The sequence below is a fragment of the Nicotiana sylvestris genome, chromosome 5 (assembly GCF_000393655.2).
Source record: "Nicotiana sylvestris chromosome 5, ASM39365v2, whole genome shotgun sequence".
NCBI lineage: Eukaryota > Viridiplantae > Streptophyta > Magnoliopsida > Solanales > Solanaceae > Nicotiana > Nicotiana sylvestris.
The window spans coordinates 52,859,063-52,878,117 of NC_091061.1; the positions used below are offsets into that span (position 1 = coordinate 52,859,063).

At 38.7% G+C, this 19,055-nt stretch overlaps 1 long non-coding RNA gene across 2 annotated transcripts in view; it reads right to left on the reverse strand.

Moving 5' to 3' along the window:
* The window catches only part of LOC104239669 (uncharacterized), a 36,443-nt gene extending 30,848 nt beyond the window's left edge, over positions 1–5,595 (reverse strand). Inside the window, exon 1 of one of the 2 annotated variants that reach the window (XR_011407572.1) lies at positions 5,134–5,589. This is a non-coding gene — a long non-coding RNA (uncharacterized lncRNA). Of the gene's footprint in view, positions 1–5,133 lie in introns of both variants that reach the window. The other variant, XR_011407571.1, reaches the window with a different exon arrangement.
* Between the last annotated feature and the right edge of the window lie 13,460 nt (positions 5,596–19,055).

Consider the following 19,055-nt stretch of genomic DNA (forward strand, 5'->3'; position numbering starts at 1 on the left):
CCTTAGTTGCTCGTGACTTGTGACACCCCGGTTAGGGCTGTGTCGAGTTGGAATTCCGCCTTGTTATCTCTATTTCCGCTAATTGTGCTATTAAATCATGTTTGAACTATTCTTATGCTATTTAACTACTTAAAAGGACGAATTGTGTTAGACTGGCTGGCCTTGTCTTCACGAGAGGCGCCATCACGACCGGGTTCGGGGTTAGGATCGTGACAAGTTGGTATCAGAGTCTAGGTTACATAGGTCTCACGAGTCATGAGCAGGTTTAGTAGAGTCTCGCGGATCGGTACAGAGACGTCTGTATTTATCCTCGAGAGGCTGCAGAACCTTTAGGAAAAACATCATATTCTTGAAATTCTTGTCGTGTGAACTTGTTGGTCCGAGTACTAAACTTCTATTATTCCATTTTCTCACAGATGGTGAGGACGCGAGCTACCGAACGAGGTGGACAACCATCAGTGCCACCAGCTGAGGCCACCAGAGGTCGTGGACGCGGTCTTGGTCGTGGCAGAGGCAGAGCAGTGAGGGCAGCACCTGTAGATCCACCACCTGCCCTAGCTCAGGATCAGGCTCCACCTATGGATGCTCCAACAGCACCAGTTCAGGCACCAGCTATGCCCATCGTGATTCCGGGACTTCAGGAGGTCTTAACATAGATCTTATCAGTTTGCACAGGCCTGGTTGAGGCAGTTTCAGCCATTACACCAGCAGCTACTTCACAGGCCGGGGGAGGCAATCAGACCCCCGCTGCTCACACACCTAAGCAGGTAGTGCAGGGACTTCAGACGCCGGGGGCACCTCCAGCCTAGCCGGTTGCACTAGCTCAGGAGTTTGTTGTGTCAGTTATGCCGGATGATGAGCATCGTCGTCTTGAGAGGTTTGGTAGACTCCAGCCTCCGACATTCAGCGGAGCAGAGGGCGAGGATGCCCAGGGTTTCTTGGATAAGTGCCAGCGAATACTCCATACCGCAGGGATTCTTGAGTCTAGTAGTGTGGCATTTACTACCTTTCAGTTTGCTGGGGCTACCTTCACTTGGTGGGAGACGTATGAGAGGCGTAGGCCTGTGGGAGCAGCGCCCCTCACTTGGTAGGAGTTCTTCGTTCTCTTCCTGGAGAAGTATATGCCGCAGTCCAGCAGAGAGGAGCTGCACAGGCAGTTTGAGTGGTTGCGATAAGGGGATATGACTGTGTCACAGTATGAGTCGAGGTTTTCTGAGTTGGCTCGTCATGCCGTCTGGATGGTTCTGACAGATCGTGAGAGGATCAGGAGATTTGTTGATGGCCTTACTCATCATCTCCGTCTTATGACCAGAGAGAGTGATGGGTGCTACGTTCGAGGAGGTGGTTGATATCGCCCGTGAGATTGAGACGGTTCGCCGTCAGGAGCGAGAGGAGAGGGAGGCCAAGAGGCCTCAAGGATCGGGCAGTTATAGTGGTGCTCCTTCGAGGGGTCAGTTTTAGCATAGTAGAGGACGTTCTTTTAGGCCTGCTCAGTCAGCCCACCCAGGTCATTGTGGGGCATCTTCAAGTCATGGTTATCATGGATCTCAGCAGGGCCAGTCATCACTCAGCGCCCTCCCAGCTTAGAGTTCATCTCGTGCCCCATCAGCTCATGGCTCTTCTATGCCGAGTGCTCTGCTAGTCACTCCGGTGCGAGGGGTTCCCTTCAATCCCCTTTTCCAGCACCTGGAAGTTGTTATGAGTGTGGCGAGATGGGCCACATGTGGAGGCAGTGTCCTCGTCGGGTTGCTAATTCGTCTCAGCAGAGAGGTCAACCCTCGACTTCCGCTCCAGCTACTTCACTGCCCACCCAGCTAGCTAGGGGTGGAGGTTAGGCAGCCAAGGGTCGCCCCAGAGGGGGAGGTCGATCAGGCGGTGGCTAGGCTCGTTTCTATGCTATCCCAGGCAGACCAGATGTTATTGCTTCAGATGCTGTCATTACAGATATTGTTTCAGTCTACCACAGAGATGCCTCTGTATTATTTGATCCCGGTTCCACCTTTTCTTATGTGTCCTCGTATTTTGCTCATTATTTGGGTACACCCCAGGAGTTTCTTGCTTTACCTATTCATGTATCTACCATGATGGGCGATACTGTTGTTGTAGACCGTGTGTACCGGTCATGTGTGGTGACTATTGGGGGTCTGGAGACCTGAGTGGATCTATTGCTATTGAGCATGGTGGATTTTGATGTCATTTTGGGTATGGACTAGTTATCTTCGTGTCGTGCTATTCTGGACTGTCATGCTAAGACAATCACTTTGGCTATACCGGGTGTATCGCGGATCGAGTGGCGTGGTGTGACTGATTATGTCCCTAGTAGAGTGATATCTTTCTTGAAGGCCCAGTGTATGGTTGGGAAGGGTTTCCTTTCATATCTAGCATTTGTGAGGGATGTCGGAACTGAGACTCCCAATATTGATTCTGTTCCAGTTGTGAGGGATTTTCCCGATGTGTTTCCTGCAGACATGTCGGGCATGCCACCGGACAGAGATATTGATTTTGGTATTGATCTGGTGCCGGGCACTCAGCCCATTTCTATTCTACCGTATCGTATGGCACCAGCGGAGTTGAAGGAATTGAAAGAACAGCTTCAGGAACTCCTTGATAAAGGGTTCATTTGGCCCAGTGTGTCACCCTGGGGTGAGCCAGTTCTGTTTGTGAAGAAGAAGGATGGCACAATGAGAATGTGCATTGATTATAGGCAATTGAACAAGGTAACAATTAAGAACAAGTATCCTTTGCCTCGCATTGATGATTTATTCAACCAGCTTCAGGGAGCGAGAGTGTTCTCCAAGATTGATCTCCATTCGGGTTATCACCAATTGAAGATCAGGGGTTCGAACATTCTTAAGACAACCTTCAGGACCAGGTATGGTCATTACGAGTTCTTGGTGATGTCTTTTGGGCTGACCAATGCCCCAGCAACGTTCATGCATTTGATGAACAGCGTGTTCCGGCCTTATCTTGATTCATTTATGATCGTCTTCATTGATGATATTCCGGTGTACTCGCATAGTCAAGAGGAGCACGCGAAGCATTTGAGAGTTGTGTTGCAGAGATTGAGGGAGGAGAAGCTTTATGCAAAGTTCTCCAAGTGAGAGTTTTGGCTCAGTTCAGTGGCTTTCTTGGGGCACGTGGTGTCCAGCGAGGGTATTCAGGTTGATCCGAAGAAGATAAAGGCGGTTCAGAGTTGGCCTAGACTGTCCTCAGCCACAAAGATTCGTAGCTTTCTTGGTTTGGCAGGCTATTATCACCGGTTTGTTTAGGGATTCTCATCCATCGCGTCGCCCTTGACCAAGTTAACTCAGAAGGGTGTTTCAGTTGTATGGTCGGACGAGTGTGAGGAGAGCTTCCAGAATTTCAAGACAGCTTTGACCACAGCTCCAGTATTGGTTTTGCCATCAGCTTCAGGTTCATATACCGTATATTGTGATGCTTCGAGAGTTGGGATTGGTTGTGTATTGATGCAGGAGGGTAGAGTTATTGCTTATGCTTCTCGTCAGTTGAAGCCTCATGAGAAGAACTACCCCGTTCATGATTTGGAGTTGGCTGTCATAGCTCATGCATTGAAGATTTGGAGGCATTACTTGTATGACGTGTCTTGTGAGGTGTTCACCAATCATCGCAGTCTTCAGCATTTGTTCAAGAAAAAAGATCTTAATTTGAGGCAGCGGAGATGGTTGGAGTTGCTTAAGGATTATGATATCACTATATTGTACCATCCGGGAAAGGCCAATATGGTGGCCGATGCTTTGAGCCGAAAGGCAGTGAGTATGGGGAGTTTGGCATATATCCCAATTGGGGAGAGACCTCTTGCAGTTGATGTTCAGACCTTGGCCAATCGGTTTGTGAGGTTGGATATTTCGGAGCCCGGTCGGGTGTTGGCTTGTGTGGTTTCTTGGTCTTTTTTATATGATCGCATTTGTCACACCTCCTTTTTACACCCCGAGATGGTATAAAGGGAGTTTTTTCCAATTTAAGTGACAATCGAAACAGGATTAATTATTTAAAAAATCAGAGTCGCCACTTGGGATAATTTTATGGTGTCCCAAGTCACCGGTTCAAATCCCGAATCGAGGAAAGAATGACTCTGTATTACAGTCCACAAACCAGAAATCCGGGTAAGGAATTTTATTAACCCGGGAGAAGGTGTTAGTTATTCCCTAGTTCCGTGGTTTTAGCACGGTCACTTTGATCATACTTAGCTTATTAAATTGTCTAATTACTAATTTTAGAATCTATGTGCATTTACCTTTCACCGCTTTTAACTTAAGAAAATTATCTTGAAATGGGTCACGCGTACGTATACCCATTTGTTTGGCGCGTCAAAAATCATGTCACGCGAACGTGTCCACAATTAATAACGCTTTATTTATTTATTAAGAAAGTTTGGTCGAGGTTGCGCGAACACATCCCTCGAGTCTTTTTTAGAGTTAAATTTGCAATTATGTTACGCGAACGTATACACAATCACAATACTAGTCTAAATCGAGCCTAAAGCAAACTACGCTGTTCATTAACTATTTTCCTAAAGCTAATTTGAGATTATTGTGAGGTCAAGAATTATGAAATCGTTGTGGAAAAAATATAGTACTCCAGTAGTACTAAGAATTTAAAGTTGTATAAATCAAGATTGCAACCCACATTGTGCTTAATTTACTAACACATAGCTAGTTGGGTCCAAAGCCCTTGCAATTCACTGCCAAAAGATGTAGTGACTGCATTAATTCTTAAAGCTCAATCTCCATTATCTAATGTTAAAGGCTTACTCATTATTATTATAATTAGGCCCCAAATGCTATTTTTATCCCCAATTAGCAAATATGCTCATTTTTCCCTTGCTTTGTCTCAAACAAAATGAGACAACTCCGTCACCTTCCTACCACTACATATGATTTTAAATCCACAAAAAACTAAAATACAAAAAAAATATCTAAATCAAAACGCTAAACATTCAAGCTAACTGATAATGGAAATTAAACCAACAACAAATCCTCAAGAACAATTGAACACATAGTATTATAAATAAATTCATACCCAACAAAGCCAACAAGGAATATACGATTTAAAGAAATACGATTGAATCATGGCAATAAGCATTACTGAAACTTAAAAATAAAAGGAACGAACCTTTGTATCAAATCTGAATTTTTGAGTTTTACAGCAGGAAAATCTCAAAACAAACAAGATTCAAAAGAGACCTCGAAGAACCCAGCCCTCGGTCGAATCTGGACCCGACCCAGTTTCACATTGTTTTCAATTCTGGACGCAAATTTGTGGATTGGAACGCTGCAGTTGTAACTGGGAATGCGCTGGAACTGTGAGAGAATACGAGTGTGAATTCGAGGGTGAAGAGAATGAGAAATCGAGAAAAGTGCTGAAGCTTTTCGTTAGATTTCAAGTGGCAGCCATTTTTGTATTTTCGTCTATTTCTCTGTTTCTTTTTTTACTCATTCATCTCTATTCAATCTCCTTATTTTCGTTTTTCACTTAGGAATTAGGAATTGAATCAAAGATTGTCTTCGATCTCCTCCCTTTCGAAAATGGCCGTTCTTCACCTTTTAAAATGGTGCTGTCGTTTTTTGTTTTTTCTCGCGTTTAGGTCCCTAGGTCTAGGGTGTTAGGTACTATTGCAGAGGGTAGAGGGGTAGGGATTAGGTTAGGGGTATGGGCGTAGGAATTATGGGCTTGGGAATTATGGGTTAGGTTCAAAATTAGGCCTAAAAATGGGTTGCTCGAACCCAAGTTTTATTCCTTCTCTGCGAACGGGACTAAAATACGACCATATTTATTAATTAATCCTACTTAAATAAAATAAGACTGACCGTTAAAACAAAACTATTTTTTTTGTATTTTTCAAGATTAAAAATGACTACAACACATTAATGAAACTATTTTTTTGTAATTTTTATTTTCTTGTAATAAATAAAGTAAAAAAGTAAAAATTAGTTGAAATAGCTATATTAGGCCTAAACTAAATATTTACATGCTAAGATATGGAAAATCTTGGGGAGGATCAAAAATCACATGTCTACAGCTGTCTCTATTTGACTGGAAACGCGAAGAGTTTTCAGATAAAGAACGACTAGATAGGTTTTTTGACCCGACCCTTATTTAAGGAGACCAAACTAAGGGAAAGGAGAATGTGACCGAGCCCTAGTATCTGAGCTGCCTACATATCCTTGGCTATAAAGGAATCAGGCCACGTGTAGTTCAGAGGTGAGTGAGATGATGGAGTATACCGAGGTGGAGAGTCGGTCGAGGTGCCGTCGAGGTGACTAACTTCTGTTGATCATCTCGGACTGCTGACTCGCATTCTTGACGCGAGCTTCTTTTGTTGCTGACTTGTATTGCATTCTGAGTTGAATTCTCTAATTTTCCAGGCGGGCGCCTGATTGCTGAACTTGAACCGTCTTCTCTTGTTACTTGACACTGTTTTCCCTCGCACCTTGAACCATTTTCCCTTGAAACTTGAACTGTCTTCCTTCGAAACTGTTTTCCCTTGAAACTCGAGTTGTCTTCCTTCGAAACTGCTTTCCCTTGAAACTCGAGTTGTCTTCCCTTGTTCTCCAGGTGGGCGCCTGATTACAACAAAACAGACAAAACAAAAGAAATTTTTTCTGCCCCAGTTTGCACGAGGAAGATTTGTGAGTTGTTAGCAAAATTGTAAACCACTTGTAATATTGATGCAATGATGAGAGTAAACTAAAGAATAAATTAGGAAAACTATAAACTAAGCTTGACTAAAGTAAAGACTGACCCTATTCTCCAGGCGGGGCCCCTGATTTCAAGAAAACTAGATATTGATAACTAAAAATTGACCCCTCCTTTTCAAATTCAGACTTCCCCCTTCTTTTTTTAAATTATTATCCTAGGAGAAAATTCGTCAGACTAGGTTTTCTATCTTAGGAGAAATATTCATCAGACTAAGACGTTAATCCTAGGAGAAAATTCATCAGAGTAGGTCCTTTTTCTCTCTTTTTTGGGGTATCTTAGGAGAAAGATTCATCCGACTAAAACGTTTATCCTAGGAGAAAATTCATTAGACTAGGTTTTCTATCTTAGGAGAAAAATTCATCAGACTAAGATTGTGATCCTAGGAGAAAGTTCATCAGACTATGTCTTCTATCTTAGGAGAAAAATTCATCAGATTAAGATTTTGATCCTAGGAGAAAATTCATCAAACTAGGTCTTTTTTTTGGTATCTTAGGAGAAAAATTCATCAGACTAAGATTTCGATCCTAGGAGAAAAGTTCATCAGACTAGGTCTTTTTTTCTCTTTTTTTTTTGGTATCTTAGGAGAAAGATTCATCGGACTAAGATTTCTATCCTAGGAGAAAGTTCATCAGACTAGGTCTTCTATCTTAGGAGAAAGATTCATCAGACTAAGATTTTGATCCTAGGAGAAAGTTCATCAAACTAGGTCTCTTTTCTTTTTTGGTATCTTAGGAGAAAGATTCATCAAACTAAGATGTTTATCCTAGGAGAAAGATTCATCAGACTAGGTTTTCTATCTTAGGAGAAAGATTTATCAGACTAAGATTTTTATTGGAAGTAAAATCCATCAAACTAGGACATATTACCCTAGGAGGAAATGTAAAGAGCAATGGCATGATTTTATGCATATTAACAAGACAAATAAAGACAAAAATTTGAGAAACTTCCCTTCGTCGGCTCTTCTCTTCTTTTCTCTGTCTTCTTTTTATTTTGCTTTTTTTTTCTTTCTATTTTTCTCTTTCTTTTTTTTTCTCTTTCTTTTTTTTTCTTTTCCCTTCTTTTTTTTGGAACCTCTTTCCTTGCACTGCTTTGTTCCTGTTTCAAACAAAGAAAATTTTGCCAATTTTTAAAGTGATGGTCAGTTTGTGGCCTTGAGTCTTGAGCAGCTTGGCCTTTGCTCGATCAGCCTGAGTCAGTCTCAAGAGACTTTTGTTCTACACCAACTCTGATTGTTTCACACCTAGTACCGTTTGTATTTGCAGCTCAAACAGCCTTATCCCAACTGGAGATCTTTGCTTAGGTGACATTTTCTGATATCTTGAATGACTTCCTGCTTTTTGAGCAATTTGTCTGTCAGAGAGAATCACCAGTTATCTTTCTTGTGCAAAGTAAGCTGACAAGAGTCTTTTTTGGGGGAGCCTTTACATGAATCTTCAAGGCATGTTGACAATAACAACTGAGTGTGTTGGCCAAATTTACTTTATGTAACTGAAAAGTTGGTAGCAGATTTTGAAATCTTTTCTTGCTTGTTTTGACAAGGACTGACTCAGAGTGAAGGACAGAATGATGCAAAGAAACAAGTATTAACAAGAAATGCCCTTGTCGGAAGAACAGAAGGACGAGTTTTTTTTCCTTTTTTTTCTTTTCATTTTTTTTTTCAATAACTAGCCTTAATGGTCATGACATGCATTTTGGACTCAACGGCCTGATCTATCAAAATAATCAAATCTTCCCTTTTGCCATTCTTATGAGCTTTGAAGTCGGGCTTGTTCGTGTCGATCCTTTGCATCAACTTCACGACTAACTTTCGACTAGTGGTGCTTCGAGGGATTTTTACCAACAAGCCTCTCTCATTTATTCATCTCTACTTACCGTCGTCTTACTGTGCCCATGAGGGTTTTCACTAATAAGACTCTCTCATTTTTTTATTTTTTTTTTGTGAGCAACTTGACAGTATTTTATGTCGCGTGACAACCGTTGATCATCTCATGCTTATCCTAGCATTCTTAAAGGCATATCAGGAGGTCTTTATTTGGAAGGTTTTTGGATATGATTGGAAAAAAAGGTCGGTATGAAGGCTCAAAGTAGACTCAAATGAAGGGTTGTACACTTACAACTCTTGGAACTGACTCTTTGAAAAACTAAAACAAACTCATGCCCTAGTTTTGGATACCGGGGATTTTTAGATTTTTTTAATTCTTATTTGGTTGGACCGAACCGTGAGACTGACTATGTATCCCTTTTTTTTAAGGAATTAGGTCGAACGTAGTTCAAACATGTGACCTAACTATTTTTTTCATTTTTCTTTCTATCTTTTTTGTTTCTTTTGTTTTCAAAACAAGTTGCCCCAGCTTCTATTTTTTTAGGGCATGGACCTTTGATAATTCTTTTCTTCTTTTTTTCACTTGAACTTTCTAAAAGCTTCCCAGTTTGTACTCATGGGGCATGGACTTTTCTTTTCTTTTTTCATTTTTTTTCTTTTTTCATTTTTTTTCTCGACTCTAAACTTGATTCCAAAAGAGGGTGGTCAAAGAAAATAACACAGGTTCAAAAGGGTGACAAAGGGTATAAAGTATTTAGGCAACAGAAAAAGGGCCTCCCAACCTCGAGAACATCAAACATAGTATCTTTTCGCCAGCACAGCATTGACGAACATGTCTGTCTTCTTGGTGTGTCGTGGTCACAAGGCACTTTCAATCCCTTAATGTCAAACTTTCCAACAAACTTCAATTGATTAAACATCTTCAAGCCCGATCTTCACAATGATTTGAAGGTGAATTTTACTCGACCTTAGTTCCAAAGTACTTCAACTCTTTATTCATCCTCAAAAGTGTTTTTTTTGTTATTCAATTCCAGATTAAATCAGATTCTAAGATCTGGTCAAATTTCCGCATGCATGTCATGTCATTAGAACTAGCGAAAGAAGAACTAGGAACAAAATGATACAAAAGGACAACCAGAATTCATTAAGCCGGTCAACATGTAATCCGAAGAAAATAAATGCACAAGTAGCAAGTAGAATGCATCAGGATGGTCTTTTCATTTCGGGTACACCTGTCCTAGACAGACCCAACCCATGTGTTGAGTCTTCAAAGACAAATGCACGTGATGCAAACAAGCGTTCCTACTAGGGATCTGGCATGAGGCTTTGTTATACTAAGTTTAAAACCTAGGTGTATTGTTCTAGACCTGGCTTACCCGAGCGGATAGCTCGAGTCGGGGTGGGGGGCAGCATACCGGGAATACAGAAGCTTCACCGGCTTTGTAGCTTGTCCAAACCTCGTTCTAAAGTTGGGATATGACTTTAACAGAAAAGAAGTTACACGAAGTGTACACTTCCCAGATGATTTAGAAGACTCAAAGAAAAGAGGGTTTCGTAGCAATTTATATACAGTCCAAACAATATCAAAGCGGTAAAAAGCGGTAATTAGCATATTAAGCTCAACATGTAAAAATCAAATAAAAACAAGTCAACTATAACAGTTATTCTAAGCTCGAATTCTTGAACCCTGAACCAAAGTTCTGGGTTTTGAATCCCCAGCAAAGTCGTCAGAGCTGTCACAGCTCCTTTTTAACACCCAAAAGGGGTATATAAGGGAGTTTTTCCAATTAAAGTGACATTATTCAAAATGGAATTATTTTATATAATTTCTTCAGAGTCGCCACTTGGGATAATTTATTTTTGGTGTCCCAAGTCACCTATTTATTTTTAAATCCCAAATCGAGAAAATTTGACTTTATTTTAAAAGTCTACGAACCAGAAATTCTAAGTAAGGAATTCTGTTAACCCGGGAGAAGGTGTTAGGCACTTCTGGGTTCCGTGGTTCTAGCACGGTCGCTTAAACTATTAATAATTGGCCTATTATCTGATTTACTACATGTTTTAAACCTACTGTGCATTTTTAATTTTATAACCACTTTTATTTATTTAAAATCGCTTTTTAGGATTTATGGAGTTTATTTTCTTGAACAAGTTACAATTTTGGTAAACTTGTTTGTTTCTGAACACACCACAAACCACACTACATGAAATGTACCCGCGATTCGCGATATGTTTTATTAAACATTGTTGAGAAATTGAAATTGGGTTACCTGAAATGTACACCCGAATTTAAAAATCACAACTACGTCACGGGAACTGTACCCGTAGCTATGATTGAATTAATTAAAGAACGCGCCTAAAGCAACTACGAAAGTTTAAATCAACAACATTTATGGGGGCCAATAGAGAGTTTAATTAATGGCACACCTCAATTTTTACAACGACTGAATTAATTTCATGAGGGCCAAGGAATTTTGTTTGGCATGACACACCTCAATTGATTTCAAAGGGTTTTATTATTCGAAATTATTATAATCGGGTCATATGAAATGCACTCCCGAATTTGGAAATTAGGTATCATGACTATGTCACGGAAACCGTACTCATAGGCACGATGATTTGTGGTTTTATATCTATGTGATGAGTTAGACAGTTGTTGCAGATTTAAAGAATGGGTAGAGTTTATTCTATTAACAAATTAAGTTTTACATGAGATAATTCATAATTTAATACAATACTAAAGTAGACAAAGGTTCTGACTTTGGAATTTCATCGCCACTAGTCAGAAAAAGATATTTTTCATGTGTGTTTCAAGTGCCAAATGCACATTACTATCATGAAAATAAAAGTCATGGCAATAGGCACTCATGCTCCTTCCAAAAATTTAATCAAAGAAGTAGAAAAATATAAAGCCTCAATTGTCCCAAAGAAGATCACAAAGCAAATTGCGAGGGGAGCACTCTAGTGCCAGCACAAAACAATTACCAATGACATCAAGCAAGTGGTGACCAACATGACAGTTATGATAGCTAAACCTGATGCGAAGGGAAAATTTTAGGGATAAGGAATATATTAGACCACTTCATAAACAAGTGGAAAAAAGAATTTCTAAACAAACGAATATATGCATGCACAAGAGATAGAGAATCCATAGCAAAATTAAACATGAAAACCAGTCCAAATGATTTCAACCCAAAAGAATTTTTCTATCCTTTTTGAACATGATTAAAGCCATACCTGCAGTGTTTCCCATATACACAAGAATAAGTGATGGATAAACTATAGAGGTAAATGCAATCTTTATTGACAACTGGGATATGTGTCTGAGATCAGCAAATATTGCTTCTGAACCTCGTAAGCCAAAATCTTTTCAATAGCGAAGAAAAAATCCAAAGGTACAGCAGCACTTGACAGTGGCGAAACCAACAAAATTCACCCAAAGAGAGCTTCAAAACATGAAAATGGAGCCCAGCTACTTTGCAACAGCAACAACAACGAGTTTCAACTTTAGGCGACTATTCCTCTTTCGTTTTCGGTGAGTTCGCCGGCGATAAAATTTTCAGGACTGGTTTTGCCAGCTTTCATGGTGATTAGCGAAGAAAATGAAAGCAGAAAAGGGAAGGAGAAATGGCTACTGTTCTTGTTCTTTAGAAGGAGTCCGATTATTATCTCCCTCTTTGGAGAAGAACGAAGTGTCGTTTGCTCTCAAAGGGAAGGGTCTATGATCTGATGTAATTTTTCTCTTAGCTCTAATGTGTTTTTATATGTAGGAGGTAGGGTAAAGGGTAATGGGTATTTGGATGGTAGTATTGGAATTGGGTTGGGGTTTAAAACTAATTTGGGCCTTTAGAAATTGGCCCAATTTTAAAAGAAACAAGACCAAAAATAAATTCTTCCTATTTTTTTTCTTTGTTTTTCCTCCCTTTTTTTTCTTTAATTAATTAAAATCCTAAATTAATCTATTTTTGTAGAAATTAAAATTCTTTACTTATTTTTATCATTAAAACGACTAATTAACTTAAAACTAAAGAAAAATTCTAATTTTAAAAATTAAAATCTAAATATGTAAAAATGACCATTTTGTGATTTTTTTGTTTAATGAAATTAATTTCACATGAAAATTGAACCAAAAATGGTATGAAATTAAAACCTGACAATTTTATGATTTTTTTATGATTTTAAAATCTTAAAAATGCATGAAATGCAACTTAATAAAGAAAAACTTCTAAAAATCAATTAAAATTATTTTTTGTCTATTTTAGGAGTTATTTTCATGTAGGGCAAAAATTAGGTTCTCACAGATTCTACAACAACCAGTGTAATTGAATTAATTTCAAAGTTTCACACCTAAATATGGAACTTACTGTTGATATAGAGGTAGAAGGAAATTAACTATTTTATTCTTACCTACTACTAATTTAGAATAATTGACAATGGGAAATTTTATATACCTGAGTTCAAGAATTAGTGGTTTGTAAAGAATCCTAGGATTTTCCGTTGCCTCTGTGAGTAAGTAGCTCTGTTTCGTGGCTCTTTGTTTCGTAAGCAACAGAACTGCGTTCTATTTTTCGTCCAAGGCTTTGGCCTTTTGCCTTTTACGTGAATGGCAGTGCTTTCTTAAGGCTTGAAGACTTTGTTTTCAAACAACCCATTTTATGGGCTTTAGGCCCCTTTACCCTTTTTTTTTTAAAATTTAACTTAACTAATAATTAATGATACCCACTTCTAATAATTAATAATATTAAAATTATTAATATTTTCCTAATTGTATATCAAATTATTTAAGTGTGTGTGTGTGTATATATATATATATATATATTTATATATTCACTATAGGCAAGAAAAATAATAATAATAATAATAATAATAATAATAATAATTTAATTCCATAATTAGCGTGTCTCGAAACTTTTATAAATTTGAGGAGTGTTACAAATAATTATACTTCTAACAAAATTTGAGCCATCATTCTAGCCTAAGGGTGTTGATTTAAGCCCTGCAATGTTGACTGCTATTTACTTTTTGATCTCCCTTGTATGTGCATATGTATTGTAATTTCTCTGCAGATCGTGTCAGCATCATAGTTCCCGTTATTGAATTTGATCAAATTCCTTTTACGCCAAATACAGTATATTACCATGGCAAATACTGAGGTGGTGATGGTTGCTATACCAGTTTTCCTCTTAGCTAGAGTGCTTACCCAGTCTAACTTAGTTTGCCAGCTGCCTATTCTTCTGTGATGTCCCAGTCAGTTAAGCATTCTTATCCATAGTATGGCAGTGCAGGAGCATTCAAAAAATAGATGACTAAATGTTTCAATATTCCGTGCACAGAAAGCACAGTCCAATGACACTTGGATCCAAATTTTCTGCAGCCGATCCACAGTAGCTAACCCCTAATGGATAGCCAGCCACATATGGAATTTGAATCAAGGATGAATCTGTGGGTGCATATGAATACTCTTCCAGGCAACTTTGGGGAGTTGAGGTAGCAGTTGAATATATGCCTTCTTTATCTGAAATCTTCCCTCAGTCTCCATTGTTGTTAGCTTGGCATTAAGGTTGGCTTGCATTGTGTTCATCAACATCAATACTTGCTTTGAGTCTATGATCTTTCTAACCACCCAAGCAGCTGTCTTAAGTGTAGTCACAATGTCTATATCTCTTAGCTTTATGTAGTAGCAGTGTGCCCATTTGATCCAGAGTGTATCCTTTTTCTTTACCAGTGCCTATAATTGCTTTAAAGATTGCTACTTTATTCCATAGTCCCATGTTGATAATGTTTAAGCCCCCAACAGCCTTTGGTTGGCAAATTTTGTCCTATGCTATTAGTGCTTTCCTAGATGTAGCACTTGTACCAGTCCACAGATAGGTTTTACAGATAGTTTCAATCAGCTTCATAATCCTCTTGGGCAGTAGGAAGATTTGGGCCCAATAAGTTTACATATCAAAGATCACCGACTTAGATCAACTGTACCCTTCCTGAATAGGATAGCATTTTTGTTGACCAACAGTTCACTTTTTCTGTAATCTTCTCCACTAATGGTAGGCATTGTTGTGTATTTAGTTTCTTGGCAAACAAGGGAACTCCCAGGTATTTGAATGGTAAGAATCCCTCTACATATCTTAGCAAGCTTATCAGTGTATCTTTAAGATCTCTGTGAACACCAGCAATGTAAATAGAGCTTTTGTCTGCATTCATGGTGAGTGAACTAATATCTGCCCTGCAAAACATAAGTAAATCATAAGCAAAACAAATATGTGTCACTCCTAGTTTTTTGCATCTTGGGTGGTACTTGAACTCTTTGATCATGGGCAAGTGGTTCATCTCCCTTTACAGGTATTCCATTGCAATTACAAAGAGATAAGGTGACATTGGGTCCACTTGCATGATTCCTCTCTTAGCCTGGAATGGTTTGGTAAGGCTTCCATTGAAAACCAATGAATAAGAAACTGTGGTTACACATTCCATGACCCAATGGATAAACTTTTGAGGAAATCCAAGGTCTGCTAACATGCACCTCAGAAAATGTCAATCCAATGAGTAATATGTCATTCTAATATCCACTTTCAACACACATCTGGGAGATATACCTTTTCTATTATAGCCTTTAAAATAGTTCATGGCTAAATATGATGTTGTCAATAATAGTTCTTCCTTCAATGAATGTTGATTGTTTCCCAATAATCACCTCTATCACTTTCTTGAGTCTATTGTCCAGTATCTTAGAAACAATCTTATATAATGTAGTGCAGCATGCTATTGACATGTAGTCTTTCACATGAGTTGGTGCTGGAATCTTAGGGATCAATGTAATAGCAATACAATTCCATGATGTCATCATTTTTCCTGTATGAAAGAAATGCTTTACTGCATCATAGATGTCCTGCTTCACAGTCTCCCATTGCTTAGTGAAAAGCTCTATAGGGAACACATCCACTCCATGAGCTTTATCATTTGGCATGTCCTTGATGGCTGCATCAATCTCCTCCTGTGATATGTCATGTATTAATCCTACTGGTGCTTTAAGGTGAGGCAATTTCCATTTTTAATGATGCTTGAGTTTGGGCAGGGCATGAATCCATTTGCCTTACCCATAAGCCTTGTAAAGAATGTAAGGAATTCTTTTTCCATAGCCTTAGGATCACTATTCTTTATTCCCACATCATTATATATAGAAGTGATGGCATTCTTGCTGGCCCTGATCTTCATTTGTGCATAGAAGTATTTTAAATTTGAGTCCACATGTTCAATCCAACTCGCTCTAGATTTTTGGGTCAATATTTTCTCTTCTATTGTGCTCCACTTTTCCAGCTCACTAATACTTTGTTTTTCCTGTTCAATCAACATTTGATCAAAGGGAGTAATGACAAGTGCTGCTTGTATACATTCTAGGCTTTGTCTGGCTTGTTTCAACTTTTGCTCATAGGCTGCCATGGACTTCTTCAGTCCCTTTGTTTCATCTTTTAGTCGTTTGAGCTTTTGCCATATATTTGACATTAGATCCCCTCTCCTATGTATTTGCCATACTCTATTCACCAGTGGTGAAAAATCTTGGTGTTCCATTGTCACCATGTAAATCTTGAATGACTTGGGGTAAGTAATTATTCTTTTACATAACTGAATCACAATTGGCGAGTGATCAGATACTCCAGGAGCTAGATAGTCTGCTTCAATGTGCCCATATATCTGAGTCCAGCTAAAGTTCCTAAAGGTCCAATCAATTTACTGTACACTTGCTTGTTGTTTATTGCACCAGGTGAAGAAGCATCATTTTGTTCTAAGTGGTGTTAGCTGCAAGGAGTCAATATATTGCTTGAAATTCTGCACTTCTCCCAATATAACTGGTTTTTCTATTCTATCATCAATGCTCAGTATATTATTTAAGTCTCCACTAATAAGCCAAGGTGTTTGTATCTGATTTCCTAGCATTTGTAGATCATGCCATAGGACATCCCTTTCCTGGGGTTTATTCCTAGCATAGACTGCTGTCAACAAGATCTAAACGTTTGCTGCTGAATCCTCCACTGAGCAGTGTATAAATTGTTCATGGGATTTGAGGACCTTGACTATTAGATGTGATCTCCATAATAGCCATATCTGCTTGGACATAATTGCAGCAATAACCCTAGTCTCTGGCTACCTTGTTCAAGATCTTTTTTGTCTTCCTTTCCTTTACTTTAGTTTCTAGACATCCAATGATATCTATTTTATTCTTATTCAGAAAATGCCTCAGCTCCTTCTGTTTATAGGACTTGTTCAGCCCTCTAATGTTCCAAGTACACACGATCATGGGGATATGGATGCAGGATCATTTCCAACCTCTTCCACTCTAAAAGTGCTTGGCACACACTCTTTTAGAATCATAAATCTATTTGCAATGATGTCTCCTTCATGTTGAGACTGTTGTCCTATTTTAGTATTGTGCCTATGTTGAGTTCTCCATTCACCATTCCTCCTGAACATTTGCCTTGGAGACTCAGCAACAATTGTTTTTTATTTGCCATTTCCAACTTCTTCATGCGGGTCTCCCACCTTTATTGTATCTTCTTCATTTCTATGCTCTATATGTTCCTTTGGTTTCCATTCCTGCACTAATTTTTTCTCCCTTGCCCTTTTCCTTCTTTTTGGTGCTTGGAATTCTGCCTCATCATTGTTCTGTTGATTGTTCCTCCAGCACTCAAACTTATCATGGCCAAAGTGATTACAATCTATGCAGAACTTTGGTTTCCAATCATAGGCAATTTGTTGTTAAATAGTTCCTGAAGGAGTGTCAATTTCTATACTCTCCAGCATTGATTTTGTGATATCAACCTTCACTAGGACTCTAGCATATGAAATTTTGTTGAGATCAACTATATATCTATCAGTGAACATAAGGGATCCAATAGCACTAGCCACTTTGATAAGTGCATCTGCAGTCCAGTACCCAATAGGAAAACCTAGGAAATTCACCCACAGAGGGATGATAGTGATGCATTTAGGATCAAAATGGAAGTCTCTTTCCAAGTTTTGTAAAATAAACGGCTTATTGTGGTACGTATACGGGCCTGCTTGCATCACTAGATCTCTATCCTCAATTGTTGAGAATCGAAACACATAGTATCCATCACTGTGATACATTATTTGTGGCTTTGAAACAAAATCCCAGACAGACATAATAAAGTTTTCCACAAATTTTTCATACGGATTATCACCTAGTACATTAATGTAGTAGCCCTAGCATTTGGACATCTTCCTCGACAATTTGAACTACAATCTTATCATCTCGATGACTAGGAGGCACATAATCCAGTCGCATTCCCATCTGAGAGCTACGATTAGTTTCCTTAGATCCTTTGCATGTTGATTCATCGAGTTTTCTCCTTGAGCTGCTGCTTTTGTTCTTCTAGGATTGGGGAAGGCTACACAAGCCTCTGAAAATTGTAGTCTCAGAGGTATTGTTGGCCCTTGGATTTTACCCTTTTGGTTCTCCTTCTCTGCAATTTGATCTGCACTGTTCCATTCATTCTCACTGTTACATTCCTTTTCAGAGCTATTTTCACTTTCCTCTCTAATTGGTTGAAATTGAGCTGGGAGAAAGCTTCCAAACGTTAATGGAGTGAATGCATGCTATCCAGTGGTTGCCCGAGTTACGGTTGAGCTCATCGTTGCAGATCTTTTTCACCGCCTTGCTATCGTTGGTACAAGTTAACCTTCCTTGGCTAAACGTGTACTGAGAGAGAAGTCATACAATCATCACATTTGAGCATGTTTTACCGGCCTTATCCCTTGGCCCAATAATCCATCCGAAAATGGCCCACATTTCAAGTCCTTACCTGATATGGTCCAGGTTGTACATAACCTGAAAATTACTTTTCACATGTTAGCACACCCCTTTTAATTGTTTTTTTCATTCTTCTTCTCTTTTAGTATACGACTTTGCACGCCCAAATTCCTCTACCAGTTATTCTTCTTCAATTCTCCTTTCAAATTCATTGCTGATAACTTATTTGGATGAAGAAGAAAAAGTAGTACATAAAGGAATTAGTTATTTGGATGCATATGAAGATCATTTTTTCCATTGGACTGGAGAGAACTATGTTTACATCATACACTAAAGTAGGTTTTTGGATCATCATACTAGAGAGAAGGTGTTGGCATTGTCCTAGTGTTATCCTTATTCCACATGTAATTTCAATCCCAATGGTTTGATTAAAAGCTAAAAAAAGAAGTCACCAGTAAAGGTCGTTCAAAGTTTAGATTTCAAAAATTGGATTTTTCGAGTTTGTTAGTTGTTTGGATTTGGTGATGTCCCAATTGATTGGAATCATCAAGAGAAGTTCAAAACTTAAATTTGAAGTGATTTGGAGTAGATTTGAGTTAAATTTCAGAAGAGACTCAGGGAAGAGGAAGAGATCGTGAAGCTCTATTGATAGGATTCATTTGTATAATAGTGTATAATATTGTATAAACACCTCTTATACACAATATTAATATATTAATTATAAGTATTTGGTGGATTTCTTACATT